Genomic DNA, 23988 nt, shown 5'->3' with positions numbered 1-23988 from the left:
TCACATCAAATGAAGTTTATTCATTCATTTATACCTCAGTTCCTAAGAGATGTGTGTACGAATGGCCTTTAGACAGTTTTCATGCACTTCTCTTTGAGGCTGGCTTTATCGTGTTTGGAGCTCAAAAAATTCATTCTGCGCCTGGAAAGTGGCGTCATCCAAGAAGTTGATTATGCTGTTGCCGGACGTTCTTCTCGAGCAATTTTTGAATGTCATGTAGTGATTCTAAATATTCAAGAAAAAATTTCATACTATCGTAACTTGAGTTACGAAGACCGCAGGTACGGTGGTCATGTGTACACTTCTAGGAGCCCCGTCCATTGAATAAAGACTCCACACCACACCATTGTCACGTATTTTCTTGGGCGGTCTGTCCTCGCAGCGGCAGAATAACCCTTATACCACCGTAATTTTCAGTTTTGTTCTTACCGTTTCTTTTTTTATTTATGCCACAAAACAGAAAAGGAAGCCACAATTACACCAAAGTATACCAAACTAATCAAAAAGTAGCACACTAAGTAAAAGTCATTGTTTTAGAAAAAGAGCAAATACTTCGCGGTGCAGATATCACACACTACAATAAGTGCTTAGAATGTTGACTAATTGAACAGTAACCTACAATATGAAAATTATGCAGAGTTCTGAAAGGCGACTTCACGTGCTTATCTTATTTGTAACGTTTAATAGCCATGCTACGAGGTTAGCTGAGGCTGCAAATTTATATATATATATAAATATATATATATTTATATATATATATATATATATATATATATATATATATATATATATATATATATATATATATATATATATATATATATATATATATATATATATATACTCACTACGTCAATAGTTCCTCCCAGTGTGTTCCTCCCAGGTATATAAGATGTATATAAAAAATGGAAATTCATTCATTGGACAGGACATGAAACTGCGTGGGTATCGCTGCGGAGCCGCTTTTACGCTGTGTATATTATAAGTCGAGTAAGCAGCTCACGACTTCGGCGCATCCACTTCATGCGCGCATTACAGGTTTCACGCTAATTTGCGTCAAAGCTGTGTCGATGTTCCGACGGCTGTTATTGGCTAATCTTATTAGCTTTGAAGGAAAACCTATCTGCTGCTCTTACTTGTAGGGACATTAAAGAGAGCATTATAGGCACCTTGAAGGACTATATATGACTCGTAATCCAAATAGCTCTCGATGTCCGTGTGAGAAGAAACTGTTACTGCGTGAGCCTACAGTGTTTGTCACGCTATCTAGCCAGTATGCAGAGAATGGCGACGCAGGTTTTTAAGTTATGATAAACTAGAACAAAATCCAGCCTTTGCAGAAAAGTAACATATTTTTGGGTACTGACCAGCAGCCAGTGGATTTAATAAACAAAGTATTGTTAGTCACTCAGAGTGGAATGGGGACACTGAAATCACTAATTAAACTAATATCATTTCTTAAGGTCAAATGATTTATTTAGAGATATTTTATTATCAGCAGAGCAAAAACCGGCATTAGATGAACCGGTCGTGGAGCACGACCAGCTTTTTGCATACCCGCCTACGCCTTTTAGATCCGTCGCTTCAACTCCGAATTCCATCCGAACTATCCGGATCCGAAACAACCGTCCTCTGTCGCTTGTGGCTTGGAGTGTAATTCACAAAGAGTTTTGCATACAAGATCGGGATGACTGACAGTGCTACGTGTGATCACTGTGGCAGCGAGAAAACCATCGCCCACGTTCTTTGTGACTGTCCTCATTATAGCTGCCAAAGAGAACGGCTTTCGGCAACGTTAGCGCGGCTCGACGACCGGCCGCTTTCGGAATTGTCAATTTTGGAGTGCCGGAATGTTCGACCTTCAAGCCAGAAAGCGACGAAGACGCTGCTGAAGTTTCTGCGGTCAACCAGACTCGCTAAACGACTGTTACATTCCTGTGCTTGAGCGTGTGCGCATTTTCTGTTTTTTTTTGTTTTTAACCACCCCTTCCTCTTCTTTTTTCCACCTTCTCTTTTAATCCCCATTTCCCTTTTCCTAGTGTAGGGTATCAAGCCGGAAATTTTCTTCTAGTTAACGTCCGTGCCTTTCACTGAACCTTATTCTCTCTTTCTACAGATGAACCTATCACAAATATTCACTTAATGTATGCGGAATAATAAACAAAATAATACTGCCACACAGAGAATGTTTAGGTACTGATTTGATTGGTATGTGGAGTTTTAACGTCCCAAAACCACTATATGATTATGAGAGACACCGTAGTGGAAGACTCCGGAAATTTCGGCCACCTGGGGTTCTTTACCGTGCACCCATGCCTGAGCACATGGGCTTACAGCATTTTCGCCTCCATCAAAAAGACAGTCGCCGCAGCTCGGATTAGATCCCGTGACGTACGGGTCAGGAGCCGAGTACCTTAACCACTAGATCACCGCGGCGGGGCCAGAACGTTTACGTAAGTGCTAATTAAGATATTAGTATACTTGCAAATATGCATTTATTCTGAAATAGAACCTCGAACTATGTGGCCGTAGAGCCCGATATGCATGAACAGCTAGTGCGAACACCACCACGTCATAAGCGGTAATGCAGAAATCACGTGGGAGCACTTTTTATAGCACACAATTGCTAAACACGCAGAAAAGTCGAAATGAGTTTTCATGGTGCTCCCAGCCACGTGGCCCACGTTATATTTAAACGTCCTCCGTCTGAATGAGTCATTGTCCGGTCTTACACGTCACGTCCACACGCAGGTTGATGAAGCTCGGGAGTAATCAAATGAAGTTAAGTTAATCTACGAGGTGACTATCTAAACGGGTACTCGCGAGTGTAACAGCGCTGTTACTACGATGCTGCATGAAGTTTCCACAAATAACCTTAACAACAGCTTTTATTGAGATGAGGCTTCGAAATACTGCAAGGAAAGCGTTAAACGTAACTAAATGATGAGTAAGCAAGTACATAAAGAAAAAAAACACAACAGCTGCGGTGGTATTTCCAGGCAAGTGCTTTCGAAATATGCTTTGCGAGCCTCGACACTGCATGGATTTTTTTGCAACTGTGCGTGGGGGTCCAACAGCTGACAGAAAGCTGTTCGCGGATACGTGCAAGTATCTGACGCAAATAAAACGCGTGGAAGTAAAAACATGATATATTTTTTTAAAGGAAGCACTCGTTAACAATGCCACCTAAGAATGAAAATATGGTGTCACGTGTGTTAAAACTGCGACCTGATTACAGGGCACACAGTTGAATAACCATCACCACCTGGCATTGCTTCACGTGCTGCTGTATCTAAGCACAAACAAGTTTTTGTTTTTCAGCCCCATCGGAATGTGGTTTTTGCGGCCGAGAATCGAACTCATTCTCGAGTTTAGCGGCGCGACGTAACAACAAACCTGATCAAAGTGTGTACAATAGAGCGTGGGCCCCGTTGGTGGTTGTTCTGACAAAAGTTTTTCTTCGTTTTACTAGAAACATTATCGATGCTGTTTTCGTCATTCATTTGAAGCCTGGGACAAGCAGACAGCGATTGAAAACCGCGGAAGAGCGTATGAAGCGAGCGCATGCTGTGTAAGAACGCCAAGGCAGGCGTCGAAGAATCCCTACCATGACGTCATACAAGCCTCCTGCCAGGTGGTGCCACCCTATCTCCTCGGGGCTAGTAGCATACTGTATCTAACTATGCAGGCTTTACCCTCTTCCCACTTGCTTCCCCTCCTCACCCTCATTGCCCTTAGCCACCAACCCATTTTATACCATGCTATGCTTTCGTCCTCTCCGTTTCTTTCAAACCCTCTCTCTTTCATCACCTCATTTACCTTTGATTTCTTTCTATATTTATCTCGTTCTATCGCCGATAGTAACGCACTCATCTCTCTTTATGAGAAGCGAGGCACAGCTTTGAAAAGTGGTTTCTAGGCAACACGCGCTTCCAGTCTAATCTTTACAAACTAAAAGCTTTGGCACGTCGAGTGTTCACAGTTAAAATATATATTGCAACGTAAGACACAGTAAAGTGTTGCGCAAAACTCTGCAAAGTGGGTGCAAGTTCATGAAAGGAAGGCAACCGTCATCTACAAGACTGCAGCACGAAGACAAAAAGTCTGTATTCTGAACTTAACGCACGCACGCACAGAAACGAAGAAACGAATGACAGCTTCACAACCAAAAAAAAGATTCTTAGTAGTCTAGGCCTCAGATACAACACCAGTGGCAGTTTGGAATTGAAGTCCTACCACCTGAGCTAATCAAAAAGCTCACTACACCGTAGCCCCGCCACGGTGGTCTAGTGGCTAAGGTACTCGGCTGCTGACCCGCAGGTCACGGGATCAAATCCCGCCTGTGGCGTCTGCATTTCCGATGAAGGCGGAAATGGTGTAGGCCCGTGTACTCAGATTTGGATGCACGTTAAAGAATCCCAGGTGGTCGAAATTTCCGGAGCCCTCCACTACGGCGTCTCTCATAATCATATGGTGGTTTTGGGACGTTAAACCCCACAAATCAATCAATCACTACACTGTAGAACAAGGAAGGACAAAAATTGAGCACTCGTAGGGTATGAATACTGAATATAGAAAGCATCGATGTACCGCAACTGGGGTACATCAACAAGCTGTTTGGAGCTTTGAGCACAGCGTTAGGGTTTTATTACCGCAGTAGAGCAGGTTACTTGGGGCAGGATTCTGAAGAATGAAACACCGCATTGCAGTGGACAGAGGGAGCTCGTGTTGTTGCATGTTGCTCTCAATAATGAATTACGCTATTCAAACATTGGTGAGGTTCGGGTTTCAAAACGTTGCCAGAAAGTGCATGGCCTGACGGCCAAGGCTAACTCGCTATGTAACGGCAAATAATTTTTTTATAGGCCCCACTCGCCTCAACGTGAATGTAGGCCAGAGGTGAAGTTGCATGCCGCATATACGCTGGATGCCATCGGCGGCAAATGCAAACCATGGTGAGAGCCCAACACGAAGAATTTCAAGGGACGTATGCAGGAGAACGAAAACGATTAAAATTTTGGGATTGGTGGATTGATGTGTTGCTTGAATCCAAATAAAAAAATAAGTTATTAGTCAGTGCATTGTCAACTCTGCTCAACCGTCTCATGTTCCGTGCGCTTTCGCAACAACTAACCTGCGGAGTGAGCTGTTTTTTAAACAACGGAGCTGTCTAAGCTGACGATAACCTGTCTGTCGCGAAACGAAAGTTATCCTCGTCATGAAGCAGCACGTGCTTGCTTCGTCCACTTCTTCATCTTCTGCTTCACTCCCAAAACACGAGTGCCGATTCCTACGGCACAGGATATGACTGATCAACAAGACAACGAGTACAGTGAGAGAGAGGGAAAAAAGAGATAAACGCCGAGAGACAGAAGGAAAAAAATGATGGGGAGAAATTTTTCACGCGGCGAAATTTAAACCCGCGTACTCACATGATGAAGGCAATCGTCTCAATCACTCGGCTATACAGATACGTTAGCAGTGCGTAGCACAGCGTTGTATAGTATGCGGGATCACCCTCTGTAAAGTTGTTTTTCCGCCATGTTTTTTTATTGAACTAGAAAATAAGCGTAGTAGTTGTCACATTTACTTGGCGACAGCTACCCCTTTGCATTTGATTGTTACAAACAAAAAACAAAGAAAAAAAAAACAGAATAGCATACTGTGCCTACGCGTCCTTGTTAGCAGAGCTATATATGTTGACTACCCAGCGAGAGATGGCGCTGTGGTCGCTCTGTGGCACCGATGGCGCTGCTTGGCGGAGAGCGAGGTTACGCTGGCGCATGAGAAAGGCTATTTTTAGAGACGTCTTCTTGGGGACCTTCGACGCAAAAATTTTGGTCTGTCTGTCCGTCTGTCCGTCCGTCCGTCCGTCCGTCCGTCCGTCCCTCCGTCCGTCCGTCTGTCCGTCCGTCCCTCCGTCCGTCCGTCTGTCTGTCTGTCTGTCTGTCTGTCCACCCTTAACGCTACCTTAAACGGCATCAAAGTGGCCAAACAATACTCCAAACGGCTGACCCCATCCGCCACACCCACCAATATTGCTCAAGATTCAGCGTTCATACTAGTGCGATTGTCAATTAAAAATCAATTATTGCGCATATCTGAGGCACCATAACAACATGTGCAATATTCTGTGTGTAAGTATTTTTACTAAAAAGCATACATAAGTAATTCTAAAGACCGTACCATTTATCACGCTGCGCTGACTATGAAAGGCTTGCACGAAAATGCAAGTGTTTCCAACGCGTTACTAAGATGACATGGTGGTGGCACCTACTCGTCAGCTTGCGTTCTACACCTTATCACCTCAGAGACGAGTGCGCTCGCCACGTGCTTCATTTTTCAGAATAACTGCCAGATAGCGCTCATGTCTAACGTGTGAGGTGACTTGATGCGCTCGTTCGCCTCCGCTGCAAGCTTGAGGCTCTCTAACGCAGTGCCTCCAGAATACCATTCACCGTTTTTCTTGCGCAGAGTATCAAATAAACGTTTTTTTTCACTCTCTGCAAACGCAAGACTATGGTCTTTCGGCGACATTTGCAGATTACACGCAGATACGGGGCCAATTTTTTGTGTTTTTTTTCTTTGGGGAGGAGGGAGTTGAGCGTTTGTAAACGGACGCCTCTCGCGTGGGGTCCATGGAGTGATTCCGCGGCTGGGTCCCACGGACTCATTCGGTGAGTCAAACGGCGTCGACGCCGCATTCGTGGTACATTGTGTATGCTACGTTGTTATGTGTTTTAGTGTCAGTGTGTTGAATTATTTGTCATGTTACTAGTTATTTACTAGCCTCGGCTACTGAGCTCGCAGTTATGTAGTAGCAGTGAATAAATGTACATGTGTCTGTTGCGCAAAGCTGGTACTGGCTCTGTTCGTTCCAAGGGTGGCTCGTTTCTATACTACGCAAGTATAGAATCACAAGGAAGTGGGCAAGGGAATTAAGTAAAGGGTAGGAGGACCAACGTGAGGGTGACAAAGCAAGAAAGGAGCAAAGGCTACAAGTAGAGTAGAGAAAATGGAGAAACAGAGAGAACACAAAACAAAAAGAGACATAAGAAGCGAGAAAGAGATGAAGAAACAGAAATATCAAAAAAGATACAAAAACGTCGAAAAAAACGACATACACAAGAAACCGAGAACAGAAAAAAATATACGAAGAAAGTAAGAAAATAAGCAAAAATTATCAATACAGCAACAGCCAGTACTACCTAGGTGCCCATCATATCTGCATTGCACCTTCACTGCAAGCTACACTAATTCTTGTGTTTTTTTTTAATGTACACTTTGCTGAAGTTCCAGCCACAACTTACTCGGGGAGGGGGCAAAATATTGAGCTTCTCAAATCCGCATGGGGTTATTCATCGATCGTGCTAATGATAGTTTATAAGTGCGCCTCAATCTCTTACTACGGGTGGAAACGAAAGTAATCAAGAGTCATGCGTAACTACTTTAGAGGTGTACCTGTGCCACGTCCGCGCCAAAGAGTGACAAATTTTTTATGATCTATGTAGGCTGCATTCTTTACTGTCCGCAAAGAGCTACGTTGATAGATAACACTGAAATGCAGTGACTACTCATGTAATGCTTGCCAAAAAGCGAATGCGCGAAGTGAACAGACATGCAGCACTGGATATTTTAATTATTATTCAGTAACATATTCGATAGACTGACGTCTTTCTTATAAACTTCACCGAGCATAAAATATAAAAAAGGTTTATTTGCCACTTTCTTTTTTCATATAATTTTATTTAAATCTGCATAACAGAAACAATGCTCGGCATTCGATGCGAGGTGAGCTGAGATTTGCGATCACATAGTGTAGCCCCAGTAGAAAAAACCAAGAGGAAGGAAACAAATCAAACAGACAAATTCTAAGGCTGTCTTTACCAGTACTTTTAATGAATTCAAAAACTGCGCGATGTAAACCTGTACACATATAAAACAGCGTGCTCACGACAACTTCAGTAGCGTACCCATTTTTTTTAATTTGCATTAAAATATATTGTTTTTTTTCTTTAGCATTACGTACGTTCCTCATCCTTAAAAGATGTACGTGCACCATGCAGAACTCTAACGCTGAAGTCCAACTAAGCGTGATGAAGCACGCACCGGAAAGCGAGTTACTAAATTGTCTGGACAATGAGCAGAAAATTGACGACGTGTATTTAATCAGGCATTCACGCAAGAGGACGCGATAATTCTTTTACGCAAGTTATTTCCAAATAACTAGGAAAAACACTGATGCTAACAACGCACTCCCCTTTAAATCATAACGAAGTATGTTCGATCGTGTCTGTGAAAAATAAAAACCCTCAATTTTTTAAGGCAGCCTACATGAAATAATAATTTTGCCAGTTATAGATCCTTGCAGCCTACTTTTGATCTCGTGCTCGTAGTAGCGGAGAATATTTTTTTCTTTTTCTCTTCTGGTTCTGAATACCTTAGCTACGTTAGAGCGTTTTTGAGTCCTCCAGTAAGTGACGTATGGGAGGATATTCAGAGCCATAAAAGATTTAAACGAAACGCCGAGAATGTGTCGCTCAGACATCTGCTTTCCTTCAATCTAGTTTCTCTTTGAAGCGAATGGCAGGCCGGCTAATGGAAGTAATTTTGACGTCGCTTGCTTTCAGCGCGTAATCGATCGCAAATGAAGAGCGCCCCATATTCCCCGTTTCTTCGCATTGTCCGCTAAGAACTGTGCAGGGTGTTGAAAGTAGCAGGGGCGCTTATAATAGGACGAATTCAAATAAAACAGCCCGTGTGTTCCCAGGCGTGGCTCATCGACCATACGAGGAGCACTTAACGCAATCCCTCTGCTTGTCTCACTTGACAAAAATTATGTAAAAAGCATGTGATGCACACCTCTAAGAGATTCCAAAGGTGTTACCATTAGAAAAAAGTTGAACGCAAACTAACCAGCAATAGTAGCACCACGGCTGCGTGAAAACCTCGTCTGAAAGTACACTTTGCGTGACTACGGCTTCACTGGCATGGCGGCATTTATGTTCAGGTCAATCGGGGCAGTCGATTATACGACATTTTGCAAAATAGATAAACAATAACGGTGTTCGTGGCTCCAAGAATCAGGACACAAATTCTAAAAGCTTTTTGTTCGTACATAAGTCTTTTAGCATTCTGAGAAGCATTAGATTTAGTGAAATAAGTTCGCGAATGAAGAAAATAGGGGGTCTGGAACGTTCCGACGCATCATTATGCCTTACTCTACTCAATCAACTTGTGTCTCAAAACAACACGCCCATTCAGAATTCCTCGAAACATAGAAACGCTGTACCATCATCTTCATCCAGACACTGCATATGCAAACAGCCTACGGTACCACTTTGGCCAAGCAGCGAATTTGTACTGCAACAACTTCGGCTCCATTGAAACTGTGCAACACATCTTATTTGAGTGTAGAGCATATGTTTATGAGTATGCATGCTGTGAACATTGTGTGAATTTGATAACCGAAGGAACTTTCTCACTACTCTGCCTCACGCTACAGAGTAGTGCTATGAAACTTTTATTCACGTATTTGGACAGTATCAATCTGCTTGACAAACTTTAGCTGTACTTTGAAACCACAAAAAAAAAAAACTGTCAAAGCACGTCTTCACCTACAAACATTCCGCTAATTTTTTCTTCATTTTCAGTTTGTCATTTTGTTTTTTATCTTTTTCTCCTATCTCTCGCTATCCCTACTTTCTATTCTCAATCCCCTTCCCCACGCAGAGTAGCAAGTCAGTGATTTGCATATACCGGCTAAATTCGCTGCGCTACATTAAAGAGTTCTCTCTCTCTCTCATTCGTACGTGATCTGAGCGGTGGTATACTCCGCCCTCGCTAGTAATATGTCCACTGTCACAATTCACCAAGGTTTGCTCGAGCAGTATACCTGGCGAGAAAATGACCATAAAGACCACAGAATGTTCGCATTCGAGGAAATACTCTCGAGCGAAGCAATGCCTGCATGTTTTCTGTAAATTTGACTTTACACTTTCAGTCGGCCCTTTCGCAATGTAGAATAATTTATTCATTTGCTCGTCTCGTTTTTGAGCCTGAGCGCTTCCCGTGCCCTCTATGAAATGTCACAGTTTACCGGAAACGTGCAGACTCCATTTATAATTGCTTTGAGATCATTTATAGAAACATGTCTGTCTTGCCTCCCAATTTAGCTGTTCAACTCGCCCATTTTGTTCTTGCTGGCACAGTATATTTTAACATATCTTTAAAGTCTCTTTTTCTTTCAATTTTACTAACCTCTCTCCTTAATGTGAGATTCTGCTCATATTGTATGGTTGCGGAGGAGTTGGTCTCCTTTTTTCGACACTTTGCAGACTGCTCCCCGGCTGTTCTACCCCTTGCGTTTTACATGTGTGCGTGTCTTTTCATAATCGTAGCACAAACAGTTTACGTTCACAGTTTTATGCCGCTTTTTTGATCAGTAGGGAGAATTCATTCCCGCGAGCCAATATGGAAAACATTTTTTTGACTTCGAACTCGCAATACTCTTTGTCCGTAAGTGTATGTCACCAGGTGCTGTAAATTTCTGCGAGCAAGATTTCCCGCACCTAGATCTGCTTGAATGTTATCTTACTAACGATCCTACCTTTAGAGCTATAAATACCGGCCTTAGGATCTCACGTGCCAGCGTCACGATCTCATTGTGAGACGCGCGCTGTGGTGCCATCGACCGACTGAGTTTATCTACAACGTGCCTGTATATCTAGCCCGCGCACACGTGACAGTTTCGAGGTAGCATTATTTTCAGCGGGCGACCACTGCAGCCTAAATCAAACTCGTGACCATAGTCTTAGACACCTAGATCCACTGGGCTACTACAGTTCTTATCAACATACTTCAAAGCTCACTGTTCAAACTCACAAGTTAAGTTGACATGCTCTTTCAGGAACCGTATTCATCAGAGTGCCTACTTTGTAATTAAAAGTAAGTTTCGTAAGTCCAATTTAATTCACTTCCAGAACGCTTTCAAAACACTTGTGATATAAAATTACAAGATAAAAGTATTGCAGTTGTTCAATTCTTCGCATCATTTCTTTTGCAAAAACGACGAATACTTCAAATGTTGTATTATACACCTGATACCTTCTGTAGGTACCAGGGGTATATTAATCGAGACTGTGGTAACTTTAGTCACGTGTTCGTGGGGTCATGTTCGTATGTGGTCGACGTGAAAGACGAAACAGCGTTTATAAAAGCAGTGAAAGTGCTGACAAGATATACATTGCTTGTAGAATAAAGATGAAATATATATTTTCATTTTCAAGAAAACTTCTTGAACCTTCGTCATAGTGATCACTTGAAACCAGATGACTGAAAAGCGTAATAGGAACCTATACGCACCTATATGTGATCAACGATACGTGAAGCCACAACGACAAAGGGGTTCTGTGTTGAAGGGGTAGCTTGAAATCACGCTGACGAGCTTACGCATATTACGGGCTTTGTGGAAGCGGGACTGAAGGTTTCAAGTATTTACCATATGTATATTGTAATTACCTCAAAATATATGCGTTTGTTTATTGTGATTGGCATAATAAAATAGGTTCTTGATACAAGTATAAAAAGCTACTGTTTCTTTGTGAAGGACGACATAGTGCACCTAATAAAAGTTTCGACACCGTTGAAATGACAAAGCCTCACAATGAACCTTCTCAGACAAGAAGAATAACTTGCTTGTCATTTCCAATGAAACGCACCGTTCTACACGCATTGAGACAGTACCACGTACAACGTTTACAAGTTCAATTAGGAAATCATGCTACATCATTTGTTAATTTTGTAATGCCAGTGGCTGACGAAAACGATATCTCCGTATGCCATCTGGCAACCAATTAAAAAAATTCAGCATACTCCACGTACCATAAGAATCAATTTCATGCGAAGCATACAGAGAGAGGGTGACTATGTTGTAATATTTTCATTGACCGAAACGTTACAAAAAGATGCTAAAGGCCTGTACAAATGTTATACGCACACATATATATTGATCAGTAACATATGTTTTATATAAGCAGTTGTTTAGAGTTGTGCAACGATGCCAACCGCAATAAGGGTAGCTGTTGGCGTCGTAAGCTGGTATGATAGCGCTTGTGCTTGCGAGGATGATAGCTTTGTATAGAAGTACGCAGACTAATTTCAGTGGATGACCCCTAATTACACATTGAAGTAACTGGACGTGATGCCTGTAGCATATGAGTACATATGTAATGTTCATAACGTTATATAGCTCTTACTGCAACCAGAATTTACATTTCACCAATAGACGCCTGCATGGGGTCTTTGCACAAGGTAGTTTCGAGACCGGCCGTATGTAGCTTTGCAGTAAATACTTGATTGACACGCATAGTGCCTGGGTTCAATTCCTAGTGAGCCCTGATATTTATTGTTTGCATTCGTCGGGCCAACGTTTTCTGTGTCAGCTTTCTTTAACGCTCGCGAATAGGTACTATAAGCTGTGGGTATTATCACGGGGGATAATATCCCCAGAAGGTATTATCAGCAGTATGTATTATCGCCTGTGGCGCATACCCAAATAATGCAGTTCGTGGCATACAGGTATGTGCCACGGGTGCCCCGACAAAAGGGTTTGATGACGCATGCCACAAAACGTTTTCGTTTTTTATGTCATGACCACCCAGATCTATGCGTGAAACCCGCCTACGCTATTATACTCATTTTGGCGTACCCCAAGTTAAGAAGGATATCACGAGAGCACAACACGTAGGTGGCTGGACAGACAGACAGACAGACAGACAGACAGACAGACAGACAGACAGACAGACAGACAGACAGACAGACAGACAGACAGACAGACAGACAGACAGACAGACAGACAGAGAAAGATAGATAGATAGATAGATAGATAGATAGATAGATAGATAGATAGATAGATAGATAGATAGATAGATAGATAGATAGATAGATAGATAGATAGATAGATAGATAGATAGATAGATAGATCCACCAGAGAGCGAAGCTGCCTTAAATTTTTTTTTTACGAATATCCTTCAAACTTTCGTTTGCGCTTCGAGAGCTGCATTCTTAATATAGCTGTTTCAGGAGTCAGAACAAAAATGCTGCTCTAATGTCCTTCTTGTGTTTATCCGGCTGTAGTTCGAAGTCCTCTGTTAGATCTTCCGGTAATGTCATGTTTGTGTAGGCCTTGGTGCATTTATGCATTCTATAAGCTGTTTTACAGTGCTCCAAGGTCGAACACACAAATATGAACCGGAGACAGCACTGTTGCAACAAAGTTAATTGGTTATGTATCAATGACAGGGAAAAGGAATGAGTTCCAGCCTCTATAACAGCTGATGCAAATAGTGCTTTTCAGCTGAGTCTCAGCTTCAAGGCGATCCAGGTCACTTCTCCACGTACTGACGCCACAGCTTTCGGAGTTCGGGATGAGGCACAAAACACATCATCATCAGCATCAGCAGCATCATCATTATCATCATCTGCAGCAGCAGCAGCATCGTCATTATCATCATCATCGGCCTGACTAGGTCAACTGCAGGACAAAGGCCTATCCCATGTCCCGCCAGTGAACTCGGTCCTGTGCTTACTGCTACCACTTTATACCCGCAAACTTCCTAATCTAATCTGCGCACCTAAACTACCGTCTCCAACTCACGCTTTGTCCTTGAACGCAGTCTGTGATCTTCAATGACCAGTGGTTATCTTGCCTGCGCGCTGCGTTCCCTGCCCATGAACATTTCTTCTTGATTTTGACTACGATGCCCTTAACACCCGTTCATTCCCTCATACACTCTGCTCTCTTCTAGTCTCTAAAGGTTACAGCTACAATATTCCTTTCCATTGCTCGCTGTGTCGTCCTCAGCTAAAGGTGGGGACGAGGACGCTTTTATTTGTAATCGTCCAGGTTTTTTGCCCCAAGCTAAGTAACAGTAAGATGCAGCTGATATATACCTTCCTTTTCAGGAATAGTGGCAATCTACCAGTCATGATTTGAGAATGCTTGCCGAATGTGCTACACTCCATTCTTATTCTTATAGATACTTCAATAACGTGGTTTGGCTCCACGGTTACTACATGTCTTAAGTAGCCATACTCCTTTGCAACTTCAAATGCAGTGCCACCTATATCGAAGCGCTGATTTCTTCTGAAATTGTTGTACATTACTTTCATTTCACACAGGTTAATTTTAAGGCCTACCTTTCTGCTCTCCTTGTTTATGGCTTCCAGTCTCAGTAGCAATGATGGGCGAAGCATCCGCGGTAGCACAGTAGCTATGAGATAGGGGCTCACTGAGTTGGAATTATCACGTTCGATTTCAGCTTTCGGTGGTGCTTATCAATGGAGGCCAAATGTGACAACGTTCACGTGCTTAGACTTAGGTGCACATTAAAAAGATCTACTTTGTAAAAATTAGCCACGTGAGGCTTGTAATCAGACCACGGCAATTTCAAAATAAAACCACAGAATTTACATTCAACTGGATGACGAGAAGTTTCTCTAGGTGCCATAGTGGCTCAGTGGTCACGATGTTCGGCTGCTAACCCGAAAGACGCGGGTTGAATTTCAGGTGCTGGAGGTTTCATTTTGATGGTGGCAATATGCTATAGAGGTCCGTGTTTCGTGCGATGTTAGTGCACTTTAAGAAACCCCAGGTGATCGATTTGGTCCGGAGTCTTCACCCACGTCATCTCTCATTAACCGAGTCTCTTTTGGGCGCGAATTTCCAAAATGAAGCGAACCAGCAGTTTCTCTTCTCAGAGGCGAGAATTCAGATGAAGACGAGAAAGCAGCCTGACAACGGTGAACCAACCAAACAAACAAGACAGCTTCGAACTATTGGTTCTAAGCCTAAAGAAAGACCGGAACTGGGTGATGTTCCTAATTTCTTATTTTCCTTCTTCATTTTTTTCTTTTTTTCTTGCTTTTTCTTTCTTGTATCTTTTTTTGCATTTGTTTATACTTCTTTCTTTCTAATTGTACTTTTGCTCTTCCCTCCCATTCTTTCTCTTTCTACCGCTTTATCGCTCTTTGCTTCTTTCTTTCTCTATATTTCTCTCTTTCTCTTTGCTTCTGTCTTGTTCTCTGTTTCATTTTAATGCTCCTTCACGTCTGTTTTTTTCCTAATTCTTTCTTTGTTTTTGTATCTTAACCCATCAGGTACCAGCATTATCATATGGCCACGCGTTTCTCATGGCCACGCAGATGCTAAAAAAGGCGCGAAATCGCGCTTCTACATTTCACCGCGTCGGCATGCAACGCACCTTCGGGTTAACGGATATTTTTTGTATTATTATATTTTCAATGGTGCGGCGCACATGATCCTGAAGATGACCTGCACTTTAGGATCACCGATGAAATTTTGAAACAGGTTGAGCAATGTCATCCATGCTAACAAGTGTGCTATTTTGGGTGTACCCATATGGTCACGCTTGGCTTTTAGGTGCCGTTTTTTGTTCAAGTCCGTTACATTGTTTTACGCTCCTTCTAAGATGATGCCGTGGCGCTCATGCGCCAACTTAATCTATGCCCAGGTTTACTATAAAGGATATAGGAAGAATACTCCAAGAGAATGATACAAATGTATTGGCTATCTGCTTGCACGAAGATGTCGCAGGTGAATATTCCTATTGTCTAATGAAAATATAAATATAGTAAAGAATAATTCTTCAATTTTAACATCGAGAAATAACGATATGTTGATGAGGAACACCATAGCAGAGGGCTCCGGACATTCCCCCTCTGGCATTCTGTACACTTAAGATGTAGACATCATTAAAGGCAACTCGGAGCCGGCACTAAACGTGTGCTTGCTGACGGCCGTCACAACGGTGCATGTGACTGTGATGAATATGAAGCAGAGTATGAAGAACGAGGCGAGGGATCGCCGATCCAATTATCAGCTCAGGTGTAGCAGATGAAAGCCTTGACGTGAAGTCACCTTCAAGTACGCAGAAGACAAAAGTTGCTCGCTGTAATGCAGTTACCCGATATAACTGCTTCACGGGAGTACTGACCAGGTGGATGCTTACGTAGGCACCTACTGGAGTGCAACAATAAAGAGAAAAAAAACCTACTGAATTGCAATTCATAGAAAAAAGTGGTGGTGGAGCGACATTTACTTTGCGAGGTAGCCATTAGCAACGCGTGGTGCTTATTCGAAGGGCATGATCACACGTCACTGAACTTGAATTCCGGATGTAAATGCATCAAAGCTACCAGATAAGGTGGGATAAAAAGCGAAAAGTAACTGGCCGTCAAACAAACTCGATGCTTGCTGGAAGTGCGTCTTGTGGTGCATATTTTGAATTAAAAAAAAATCCACTTCGTCGTAACTGCGCCTAACGGCAAAAGGCGCAGGTGCAATGGAAAGAACTGGAACACCACGTTGACTACAGAGTGCAGTAAATGCGACGTCGGTATACGCGTACAATGCTTCATATTGATTCCTATTGAGTGCCCAACGAATCCCTAAATATATTTTGCGCTACATTTCAAGGCCCGATATACAAAAAATTATGGACCATCTCCCCGAAGGGAACCCTGATGGGATGCGAAGCAGCAGCTCTGCCCATGGCGTTGACTCAGTTGAAACGGGTGTCGAGGCGGGTGCTGGAAGAACGGTTTGAAGCGAAACTTGGTGTAGCGTTTACTGGAGTAAACGTTCATTTGAAACGCAAAGACATTGATTGATTTGTGGGGTTTAACGTCTCAAAACCACCATATGATTATGAGAGACGCCGTAGTAGAGGACTCCGGAAATTTTGACCACCTAGGGTTCTTTAACGTGCACCCAAATCTGAGTACACGGGCCTACAACATTTCCGCCTCCATAGGAAATGCAGCCGCCACAGCTGGGATTTGATCCCGTGACCTGCGGGTCAGCAGCCGAGTACCTTAGCCACTAGACCACCGTGGCGGGGCGAAATGCAAAGACATGGGAGGAAAGACGCGTTGAAGACGCTTGCGCTAGGCTTTTTATCTGCCGACAATCGCATTTTATCTGCCGACAATCGGCTCAGACCGCACGCAACGAAGCGCCACTTTGTGTATTTGTATACGCGCCGCCGACCACCTATCCAAACTTCCGCGGGGCAGTGGTGCCATCTATAGCCCGATCTCGCCGCAAATAACGGTTCCTGTAGTGATCCAATCCCTACATCTCCCGCAATTTTTAAAGGAGAAGCTGGCCGGTGCTCGAGTGGCGTCGATTGTCGAGCATCCTCCGTACCATAGAGTTTCCTTATATACACTAGAGGGAACTCTGGCGCTAGTGTCTATGGGAGCTGCAACGCACGGTACTTCAGCCAGCATGGGAATGATGGGTAGTACACACATTTGTCTAATATTTGTACTTCTGGCCTGCTTTTGGCTCTGTGTGTGTTCGTGTAGCTTAGAGCTGTTTTCTTACGAAACAAATATCAGCAAATGTTCAGCGGTTGCGCTTTACCATCTTATTCATTTAGATTTACCTTTCCAAATCGGGTCACAAGGTTCAAAAGAGTTGAATCTTTCAAAGCAAAACCGACACACAGCAATAAACTAAGCCGCAAGTACGATTCACCACCGGCATGTACGAAGACTAGGTAAATGTGTGTACTACCTATCATTCCCATGGTCGCTGAACTATCGCAGCGCCAGAGTCCCCTCTAGTTAATTTTAGAAAACTCTATGCTCCATACCAATAGCGTCTCTCTTCTGATACAATCGACGGCGCTCTCCCTTGAAGATGCATGCAAACTGCAGTTGGGTGACGATATACTAGATAGCGCAGTAAGCATTCCATTTCTCATCTCGCTTCCGAGAGACCGAGAGGGCACTATTACATAGACATGCGTAAAATATGGCGGCTGGGTGAAGGTACGCAAGATGGCGTTGGTGGTGTAGCTGCTCTCTGATTGTCTCCTGCGTGGGCACCACCGGTGCGCCTGTTATCTCTCATTTTACTGGATCGTCGCCATACGAGAGCGCTTGCTGGATCGTGCTAGTTGGTGCACCGTCAACGACAAGAAGCTCCTGGAGCGGAAGGTTCCTGCGGCTCGTGCTCGTCGACAAGATCCTGAGGCGAGGACGGACGGGGCACGCACGGACGCTTCGCCCCACTCATAATCATTCACTCTGTGGAAATGCTGCATTTTTTTCTTCTTCTAATAGGTCATACCACAAAAAGGCGACTCTTGTTCTTTTCTTCTTTCCATCCTTCATTTTTTTCCTTCTTTTCTCCTTTTGTTTCCCCCTTCTTTCTTTCTTTCTTCATTTGTTTACTTCTTTTTCTGGCATTCTTTTTTAAACTTTTTTTCTTCTTTCTCCCTTCCTTTTTTCTTTCTTTAACTCTTCCTCTTTCTTACTTTCTTTCATTTTTCTTTCGCGTTTTTCCTTCTTTCCGTCACTCTCTTTCTTTCCTTCTTTCTTTGAAATGAGAAGCATTTTTAGCGAACTTTGGCGAGTTTCACCACATCCATCCATCCATCCATCCATCCATCCATCCATCCATCCATCCATCCATCCATCCATCCATCCATCCATCCATCCATCCATCCATCCATCCATCCATCCATCCATCCATCCATCCATCCATCCATCCATCCATCCATCCATCCATCCATCCATCCATCCATCCATCCATCCATCCATCCATCCATCCATCCATCCATCCATCCATCCATCCATCCATCCATCCATCCATCCATCCATCCATCCATCCATCCATCCATCCATCCATCCATCCATCCATCCATCCATCCATCCACCCACCCACCCACCCACCCACCCATCCATCCATCCATCCATCTATCTATCTATCTATCTATCTATCTATCTATCTATCTATCTATCTATCTATCTATCTATCTATCTAGCCGCCTACGACTTTTGGCTCTCGTGGCCGTTCTAATAATAAGAATTATACCAAAAGCAATATGGCATAACATGACTATATGTAGTTAAAACATGAAAATCATGACATGCATGTCTGGAATGTCATGATTTACATGTCATGGACTTGCTGCTCTTGCGGTGGTTTTGCTCACATGACATATCGCAAAACTGGTATGATATAACATGACTCCATGGCAAAAATAAGTGACATGCCTTCACGTGGAAATCATAACTTGCGTACCATGTCAGTCATGACTATATGCCACGCTCATGATGCGCTCGCCGTCGTTTCTCTGGGTTTGACATATACCAAATTTGGTATAACGTGACGCGAATTGAAGATGAAGGTACATGACTGGTACAAACATGATAATCATGACATGCGGGTCACGTGGGAACACGACTACATTCCACGCTCGTAATGCGCTTCCGGTCGTTGAGCTGGTTTCATATATACAAAAGTTCGTATTACGTGACGTGACTGAATGACGAAGGTATAATATTGGTGCAAACATGATAATCTTGACATGCGCGTCATGCAAGAACATGACCACACGCCGCGCTTATGATGCGCTCGCGTTCATTTCGCTAGCTTCACATATACAAAATTTATTGTCACGTGACGTGAACAAATGACGAAGTTATGTGACTGGTGCAAACATGATACACCTGACATGCGTGTCGTGTAAGAACATGACTACTAGTCACGCTCATGATCCACTCGCGGTCATTTCGCTAGCTTCAGATATACCAAATTTGGTATTACGTGACGCAAATGGAAGGTGAAGGTACATGACTGGTGCAACCATGATAATCATTACATGCGGGTCTTGTACGGCAAAGTTTATGTCCACCTCGTAACGTTCTGCTGATTTTAATGTGACAATTCAACCTTATTGATTCGTGCTTCACACTGCATCGATTCCCACTGTACGTGGGATCTCCTAACTTTTTTTTCATCATCATCATCATCATCAGCCTGACTATGTCCACTGAAGGACAAAGGCCTCTCCCATGTTCCGCCAGTCAACTCAATCTTGTGCTTGCTGCTGCCAATTTATACTCGCAAACTTCTTAATCTCATCTGTTCACTAAACCTTCTGTCTCCCCCTAACCCGCTTGCCTTCTCTAGGAACCTAGTTATATACCCTTTATGACCAGCGGTTGTCCTCTCTACGTGCTACATGCCCAACTCATGTCCATTTCCTCTTCTTGATTTCAACTATGATATCCTTAACCCCCGTTTGTTCCCTAATCCACTCTGCTCTCTTCCTGTCTCTTGAGGTTACACCTACCATTTTTCTTTTTATTACTTGCTGCGTCGTCCTCAGTTTAAGCTAAACCCTCTTTGTAGATCTCCAGGTTTCTGTTCCGTAGCTAAGTACTGGCAAGATGCAGCTGTTATATAGTTTCATCTTCAGGGATAGTGGCAATCTACCCGTCATTATTTGAATGTGCTTGCCTAATGTGCTCCACCTCATCCTTATTCTTCTGTTACTTCAGTCTCGTGGTTCGGCTGTGAGGTTATTACCTGTCCTAAGAAGACATAGCCTATTACAACTTCAAGTGCATTATTACCTATCTCGAAGCGCTGTTCTCTTCCAAGGTTGTTGTACAATGCCCTTAATTTGTTTCTTTTCTTTTGTTCTTTTTTTCTTACTTTCTTTCTTTCCTGTCTCTTGTCTCCTTCTTTTCTTCTTTCTTCACCTCTTTCTTTTATTGCGATAAAAAACATATGGACACTCACGTGTGTATTTTGCCGTCGTCTTTAACATTGGAGTTGATACCATTCATTATATAATGTCACGTTACAACGTAACTGTAACCTGTAGATAATGGCACACGAGGACGTCAAACTGATTCAAACAACGGCAGTATGACTATTGTTTTTCTCTGCACGCGCATCTTTGTCCTCTTCTGAACAACGGCACATACAAGCATGCCAGCATCTGTGGAAATAATACTTTCAGAACTTGTACTAGTGGCATTACCCCCTTCCCAAAGGACATCTTCCCGATGTCATAACATAATTACCAGATGTTAAGAAAACGCGTACGATAAGCAGTACACAAGGTGTTCACAATCACTGTAAGTCTACTCAAGAGAGTGTGACGAATAGTCAGCGTTGATAAAATGGTTTCATCCTCGAAACATGGACGACGTGTGGCTGTTGTGAACAGCGGGATTGACGAGCCATGTCCTCGTCAAGAACCTCGTAGTTCACTTCGCTGAGACGACAGAGAACTCGATAGAGACCAAAATAGCGGCGTTACAACTTTTCCGACCGGCCCCGTTGTCGAATGGGAGTCCACAACCATACTCGTTCTCCGAGTTGGTAAGAGACATCGCGACGACGAGCGTTGTACCGCAGCGAGTCGATGCATTGTTGCTTATGGATTCGTTCGATTGCAAGGTTACGAGCCGCGTCTGCCAGTCTGATAAATTCGTTCGTCTTGACACTAATCTGGTGTCTGTCTGGTAGAAGCATGGCATCCAGCATTGTTGTGACCTCCCTGCCGTGAAGCAACCGTAATGGTGTGAATCCAGTTGTTTTCTTGCACAGCGGTGTTGTAAGCGAACGTGACGTAAGGGAGGATGTCATTCCAGTTTTTGTGGTCTTGGTCAACGTACTTGGATAGCATGTCGGCGATCGTCTTGTTTAGTCGCTTTGTAAGACCGTTGCTTTGTGGGTGGTATGCAGTAGTTTTTCGATGTACTGTGCCGCTAAGCTGCATGACGTCTTGTATCATCCGGGCGGTAAAAGCTGTGCCACGATCAGTTATGACAACTGCTGGTGCTCCATGTCGGAGGACGATGTTTTTCATAAAAAAGTGGGCAGTCTCAATGGCGGTGCCACGTTGTAATGCCTTCGTTTCGCAGAAGCGCGTCATGTATTCAGTAGCGACTACAATTCAGCGGTTGCCGTCACGAGACTTGGGAAAAGGTCCGAGTAGATCCATGCCAATTTGTTGGAACGATTGTGTCGGAGGAGCGACGGGCTTCAAAAAGCCGGCTGGGCGCTGATGTGGTGCTTTACGGCTCTGGCACTCGTGACATGTCTTCACGTAATGCTCCACGTCTCTAGGCTTCGGGCCATAGTCGTCAGCAAAGGTTACGAGGCAGTCTCGAAGATTTATAATAGCGCCATGCTCATGAAGGAAATCCATGCCAAGGATAACTTTCCGGGAGCATTCGGGAAGCACAACGAAAGAAGCAATGAACGTCGACTCACAGATTTGCAGCCTTGCGGTGCATCTCCCGCTTGGTGTCAAGAGATGACCACCGGCTGTCCGAAGGTTTGGTCCATGCCCTCAAGGAGTCGTGACTTTCCTGAGTTCAGCCACAAGTTCAGCGCTGATAACTTAGTAGTCGGCGCCGGTGTCGACCAGAGCAGTCACTGGACGGTTGTCGACACGAACGGCAATGTCAGTAGAAACGGGTTCGTCAGCGATGTGAGGTGTCGGCTGAAAGTAATCGTCGAAGGTCAGCGGATGGGTCGGAGGAGGCTGTTTTGACGATAGCTTAACAGCGGTCTCACCCCCGGAGGCCGCTGATTCTAGTTTCCCTGGCGTGGACTTGGGGACCTAGCGGATCGTCCTGCAACAACATCGGCGAAAGTGGAGTATTGATTCGCGGACGTAGAGCGTCGAGGAGACGGAGAGCGTGATTGGCGTCGCTGAAGATTTGGAGACGGTAGAGTTGCCAAGTATTCTGCGATGGCGCGGGGTCGTTCGCCGTCCCTGGGCCGACGAGCGTCTGGCCGAAATCCAGGTAGGCCCATCTGTCTGTACGAGCACTCCCGGTACTTGTGACCTGGCTCACCACAGTGGCCGATTGTCGGAAGCACGCCACACGCTATATTTCCGCAAATTAGGTCGCGGATTCTCATAGCGTGGTGGGCCCGAGAAGTACTGCAGCATCTGCAGGCAAGTCGGTCGTTGGTTTTCGTAGTGCAGCAGGCCCGAGAAGTGCTGCGGCGTCGGCAGGCTGGTCGGTCGTTGGTTTTCATAGCGTGGCCCGCCCGAGAAGTGCTGTGGTGTCTGCAGGCTAGTCGGCCGGGGGAAATAGCTGGCTGCCGGTGCAGGAGTACGTACAGCTTCCGCATACGTTAGCAGAGGAGCTTCGGTTGGAGGTGGCGCTAATGGTCGTACCAGCGGCCGCACCTCTTCACGGACGACGTTTGTCAGAGCAGCCACTTGAGGCTGTGAAGGCACTGCGTGAAGCTTCTGCAGCTCGTCGCGTACAATGCTACGGACTAGCTCAGCAAGGTCTCTCACGCTCGTGACATCGGGTGTTACCAAGGGTGCTGACAGACATGTAAGGTTGTCGGACCGCTCATACTGCGAAGACCGCTGCCTTAGCATTCGCTTCATTTTCGTCGCTTCACGGAGGAATTCTGCCACGGTAGCTGATGGGTTTCATACAAGTCCTGCAAACAGCTGCTCCTTGACACCCCGCATCAGAATGCGTACCTTTTTGTCTTCCGTCATTGCAGAATCCGCTCGACGGAACAGACGAGGCATCTCCTCAACGAACATGGCCACGCTTTCATTGGGTCTTTGATTGCGAGAATTGAGGAGACGTTCGGCTTTTTCTTTCCAGTCGGTGCTACCATACGTGTTCCGCAGCTGAGTGCAAAACACCGGCCAGGTTGTCAGGGCGGCCTCGTGGTTCTGGAACCAAATACGCGCTGAATCCTCCAGGTAGAAATAGACATACCGCAGTTTCCGGTGCTCGTCCCACTCGTTGGCGACGGCGACTCGATCGTATTGGTCCAGCCAGTCTTCAACGTCTTCGTAGGGCTCCCCGTGGAAGGGCTTTGGCGTTCGAGAGGCTGGTAGCCATGGAGCTGGCAGAGTCGCGGTCTGTTCGGTCTGGCTTGCAGTTGTCTCATATGCCATGGTTCTGGAGCGTTCCGTAAGAGGGCTGAAATGGGGTGGTAGGCCTCGTTGCCGCCGACTGTATCGAAGGTTGGCTGTTTCTACCAAGGCGTCGATGTTGGGGCCGAGATCTTCCTCGTGGTAACAGGGCATAGACTATTACCCAGCGCCTCCACCAGTGTCACGTTACAACCTAACTGTAACCTGTAGATAATAGCACACATGGACGTCA

At 44.5% G+C, this 23988-nt stretch overlaps 1 protein-coding gene across 2 annotated transcripts in view; it reads right to left on the bottom strand.

Moving 5' to 3' along the window:
* The window catches only part of cac (calcium voltage-gated channel subunit cacophony), a 664159-nt gene that overhangs the window by 292213 nt on the left and 347958 nt on the right, over window positions 1-23988 (bottom strand). The window lies entirely within an intron of this gene.

This window comes from Rhipicephalus microplus, chromosome X (genome assembly GCF_043290135.1).
Source record: "Rhipicephalus microplus isolate Deutch F79 chromosome X, USDA_Rmic, whole genome shotgun sequence".
NCBI classification, from domain to species: Eukaryota; Metazoa; Arthropoda; class Arachnida; order Ixodida; family Ixodidae; genus Rhipicephalus; species Rhipicephalus microplus.
This window is presented reverse-complemented; position numbering and strand designations above follow the sequence as displayed.